Below are 6,000 nucleotides of genomic sequence, written 5' to 3'. Positions count from 1 at the left end.
ACAGAGACACTGATGTTAATGTCTTTCTAAATTTTACAGAAATACAAAGATAATTTTGCTGCTAAAAAAGAGTCTAAATCGACTAAAAACACTGGATTCAAGGAATTATCTCACATTGTGTTTTTCTGTCTTTCATGGCATGACATTGAATGGAAAGGCTCTAATGTATCCTTGAACCACTGGCATATTTTGTCTGTTGAAAAGAAACTCTAAGAATATTATGTATCTTAATCAAAGTTATGGCAGTGTTTAGCTGATATTTTCCTACTGGTCATGTTTGGGAGGAAGTCTTTGGAAACTCCATATTTCAATACAAAGAAAACTGCATATTTCAATACAAAGAAAAAACTGAATAATAAAGTCAGGTAAAATGTTAACTTTCTTTAATATCTATTCTAGTTATCAGGATATCTCATAAGCTAAGTTTCCTGCTGAGAAGAAGAGTTCTCTTGAGTTCTGTGCTGTCTGCCCCAAGTAGAAGTCCTACTCATTTTCTGAGCCACCTGTGAGTATAAATCCTTCATCCTTACTGTTTGTGTATTGTTCTTTTTTAATATAGTGAACTCCTTGAGTTTCAGTTCTGCATAATGTCAGGTGTATGGTAGAATTTGCAGGTGTATAATTGGGAAAATCTTGGAGTCCCAAGGAAACATACACAAAGGATTGAACCAGATGTATTTTGTTCCTGACTTTGTACAGGACATGTTCTCATTTTGCATCATGCATCAGGGGCAGACGTATATACTTATAGAGTTCAAAGTGTTTTTCTCACCTATTTAATTAGTTAGGGCAAAGTAAATACGTTTTCTGGAGTTTGGTTTTATTTTAAATGGCTCTATAAATTGCAGATTTGGAGACATTAAGATTTAAATATTAATTATTTACATATAGGTTTGATTTTAAATTACAATAACTTGGAATCGAATTTAGAACCCCTTGCAGCTTCTTGATCTACTAGGAAGAGAGAATAAGTTGGCTAAGAACCTGTACTTAGGAGGTAGACCCATTTCTAAGCAAGTAAATTGGATGGTATAGAGAAATACTCTTCCAAATCACAGGGGCTGAGATTGTTATTGCCTAAAATTTTCAGGAGGAAAAGAAACATTTTATATCTTTGTGCAAGAATGAGATGACTGAGAATTATCAAAATACATGGAATTCAGAGATGCATACTGCTTGTAGGCACAGCAAATGGATAGAAGACAAGGAAATCTATTGATGAGCTAGCCAATTCAAGCAAGAAACTGAAATCACAAGGAGGTCAAAGAAAATTGAAAAGAGGAAAAGAGCGTATTTTGGGGAGATGAAGGTGTTACAAATTATATAAATGCTATTCAGGCCATTTAATTTTTATTACCAGGTATCATTCTAGACCCTAGGGATACAAGGTAACAACAATAACAACAACAAACAGATTATTTCTCTCCCAGGAACAACTAAGGAAAAAATTGGACTGTGTAGAAGAAAGTTAACATTAATATTCACTGGGCATTTCCATGCTCTCCTAATATATTAACAATATATATTATTAATTATATTCAATTGTGTCAATCAATAATATGTACTATCAATATGTATTATTTCATTAATACTCACAGTAGCCCTATATGGTGGGTATATTCAGCTAGAGTTTCATTCTGATCCTGGCTCTTTTTTCTCAGCTTTTCACCTTAAAATAGGGATGATAATAAAACTCCCCTCATAATAAAACAGACAAAACTTATATACACGAAAACCAATCCAAACTCTACTAAGTTAATATAAAAAAAAATAATAATCCAACATTGGAAATAATTCAGAAAGCCATGACAAATATAAAAATAAATGGCCTAAAAATTTGTTCCAGGCAAAGTGGTATAGACTTGTGTCTCCCATCTCCTCCCCACTAAGTACAACTACAAATCCTGGAAATAATACAAAAGACAACCAAAGGGGAATTCTAAATGGTGGTAAGAGGAAGGCGAATTGGTTCAGAACTCTACGACTAGAGAAACAACACAATAACTATCTTATACTCCCTCATCCAATAGAAAAAGGAGACCAAGGCCTGACCTTTCTCAACCTAGCAACAGAAGACAGCCCAGGTATGTGCATTTCACCCTCTCCCCATCAGTCAGAGTCTCTCTGACACCTTCAGGTAAGCTAGACATCACCAGCAAGTGGGATAGATGAATGCTCCACTAATAATAAGTGGCCAAGGGGAGAGTTATCCTTTCCTGCTAAGCCTGAAATCCCCCGCTCCCCTACTGGGAGATACCAAAATGGTCAGGCTACAACAGAAAGAGGGACCCAGTCAGAACAAGCAGCTCAGCCTGGGAAATATCTTTGTTCCAGCAGGTGTACAACTCCCCCTGACACACATACCCACACAGACTCTGAGATAGCCAGACAGCAGGGACAGGAGGCCTCTATCACAAAAAAAATACTGAGCCAAGGGAATCTAAGGTCTGTGAGAACAAGAGGCTTCTCTGGCTGAGAACAGAGCAAAATAGCACCACAGAGCCTCTGAAAATTAAATGGCCCATGGGCCCACAACCCCTGAATTTAGGTCAGGACCTGGGGGGTAATAACAAAAGACCCAACATTTGTATCATTGGAGTTCAAAACAGAGAGAGGGTTAAGCTAAAACAATATTCAGAGAAATGGTCGCTGAAAATGGCCCCAAATTGGTGAAAGACACAAATCTGCATATTCAGGAAGCTGAGTAAAACCCGAAGTAGATACAAGTGAAAAGTACATCTTAAATGTTTAGATACTAAAGACAAGAAGAAAGATCTTGAAAGCAGACAAAGATAACACCTTACCTATAAGGGAACACCAATTTTCAGATTTATCATTTCAAAACCACAGGGAACAGAAGAAAGTGGCACATTGTACAAGTGTTAAAGAACTATCCACCCAGAATTCCATTTCCAGTGAAACTATCCTTGATGAATGAAGGGGAAATAAGGACATTCTTAGATGAAGGGAGACTTTTAAGAATTTGTCACTAACAGCTGGTATATTCTCAAAGTTTAGCTAGTTCTTTAAATAAGTAAATGCTAAAAGAAGGAAATACGGAAAATCAGGAAGGAGGAAAGGACAACGGAAAGCAGAAATAAGAATTCTTAATGATACACTATTCTCATGAGTTTTATAAGTCATATTTGTTCTTGAAACAAAAATTGTAGCATCATTTGATAGTTAAAATAATGATATTTAAAAGTGGGAAAAATAAAAGGACCTACATGGAAATGAGTTTCTCATACTTCACTCAATGTTGTAAAGTGTTGATATTAATGAAATGGAATACTATATATGTGTATATTGTAATACTTAAAGCAACTACAAAAACTGTATTTTTGGAAAGCATATCTCTCTAAAATACCATAAATAAATCACAATGGAATTCTAAAAAATATTTAACCCACAGGAAGGCAAATAGAGAAAAACAAGAACCAGAATGAAAAAAAAAAAAACCCTCAAAATAAAATAATAGAGTGGCATACTTTAGGTCTAACATATAAAAAATTACATTATTTACAAATGATCTACATATACCAGTCAAAAGACAAAGATTGACAGAGTGCATTAAAAACTAAACTAGGGGCGCCTGGGTGGCTCAGTCAGCTAAGCGTCTGCCTTCAGCTTGGGTCATGATCCCTGGGTCCTGGGATCGCCCCGCATCAGGCTCCCTGCTCAGTGGGAGCCTGCTTCTCCCTCTCCCTCTGCCTGCCTCTTTGCCTACTTGTGGACTCACTTGAGCTCTCTCTCTCAAAAAAAAAAAAAAAAAAAAAAACTTTTAAATAAATAAATTAATTAATTAATAAACTACTTAACCATATCCTAGCTATAAGAAACTTACTTCAAATGCAATGACATAGGTAGGTTGAAAGTAAACAATGAGAAAGATATACCATGCAAACATCGATCAAATAAAAAAGAAGAAAAAGAAAGCAAGGGTGGCTATATTAAAATTGAGTAAGGTAGACTTCAGAGCAAAGAAAATTACCAGAGACAGAAAGGGACATTATATAACAATCCACTAAGAAGACATCACAAGCCTAAAATGTGTGTGCACAAACAATAAAGCTTCAAAATATGTAAAACAAAAGCTGACTTAACTAAAAGCAGAAATAAAAACAGTTGAAAACTTCTGTGCTCCTCTCTCAGCAATGATAAAGAACTTACCATTGCCATGAACCTAAAAGGTTATAATTGGCATTTATAGAACACTTCACCCAACAGTAGCAAAATACACATTCTCTGCAACTGCCCAGGGAACATAACATAAAACCATAAAATAAACATCAACGTTTTAAAAAAATTAAAATTATGTAGAGTATGTTTTCTGAGCACAGTGCTATCAAACTAGAAATCAATACAAGAAAGGGACCAGGAAAATCTTCAAGCACTTGGAAACCTAAAAACATACTTATAAATAATCTATTGGTTAAAAAAAAAAAGACACTTCAAGGAATATTTTCTAAATCCTAGAACTAAATGAAAATGCCTATCATATATATGTGGGAAACTGTTAAAGCAGTGTTGAGAAAAATTTATAACACTGAATGCTTACATCATAAAAGGAAAGATCTCAATAAGCTAACTTCCTACTTCAAGAAACTAGAAAAAAAAGAGTAAAATAAACCCAAGACAAGCAGAAGGAAGTGAGAAAGATTAGAATAGAGATCTGCAAAATGGAATATAGGAAACAATAAAGAAAATCAATAAAACAAGTTCATTGGAAAATTAATAAAACTGATAAACCTCAACTGAGACTGATAGCAAAAAATTCTTTAAAAAGAATATGAAGCAGCAGTATCAGAACTAAAACAGGATATCATCATTGATCCTGTAGTCATTAAGAGGATAATAAAAAGAATATCCCAAGTCATTTTTACATTCATAAACTTGACAACTTAAAAGAGATGGAAAAGTTCCTCAAAAACCATAAATTACCAAACTCTGGCCAAGATCAAATAATCTGAACATTCTTATAATTATTAAATAAATTGAATTCACAATTTAAAAGCTACTGAAAATAATAATAAATAACTACATAAACAAGCTCCTAAAGAAAAATCTCTAGGCCTAGATGGTTTCACTGGAGAATTCTAACAAACATTTAAAGAAGAATTAACACCAATTTACATCATGTCTTCAAGAAAACAGAAAGACTGGAACACTTCAAATTCATTTATGAAGCCAGTATTACCCTGATAAGGAAACCAAACGAAGCCAGTACAAAAACAGAAAACTACTGACTCATGTCACTCATGAGCTTAGATGCCAAAAACAAAAAAATTAGCAAACCAAATCCAACAGTGTATAAAAAGAATTCTACAATATAACCAAGTAGAATTGTTTTCCAGGTGTGTGGCATAGTTTAACATTTGAAAATCTGTATAATCTATATCAACAAGATAAAGATGGAAAAATCACAATATATCAGTTGACAGAAAACATTTGACAAAATTTATCACCCATTTGTGTATTTTGAAATTCAACAAATTAGAAGAAAATTATCTCAACATCTACAAAAAAAAAAAAAAAGCTACAGCTAACATCATACTTAATGATGAAAGATTGCTTGCTTTTGGGGGGAACAAACAAGGATATCTGCTCCTACTCCTCTTGTTCATCATACTACTATAAGGCATAGTCACTGGGATAGGCCAAGAAAGATTTTTAAAAGATACCCAGATTGAAAACAAAGAAAACTATTTGCAGATGATGTGATTGTCCATATAGAACATCCCAAGGAATCTACCAAGGAAAAAAAAAAAAAAACAAAAACATAAGGACCCTCCTAGAACTAATAACTGAATTACTGAATTTAGCAGGGTCACAGGATAGAAAATCAACACACAAAAATCATTTTCACTTCTACATGCTATTAATATGCAGAAAATAGGGGCACCTGGGTGGCTCAGTTGATTAAGTGTCTGCCTTTTGCTCAGGTTGTGATCCCAGAGTCCTGGGATCGAGCCCTTCCTCGGGCTCTCTGCTCGGCTGGGA

This window comes from Lutra lutra, chromosome 10 (assembly GCF_902655055.1).
Source record: "Lutra lutra chromosome 10, mLutLut1.2, whole genome shotgun sequence".
Lineage (NCBI taxonomy): Eukaryota > Metazoa > Chordata > Mammalia > Carnivora > Mustelidae > Lutra > Lutra lutra.
The sequence above is the reverse complement of the archived record's forward strand: the minus strand, read 5'-3'. Positions refer to the sequence as shown.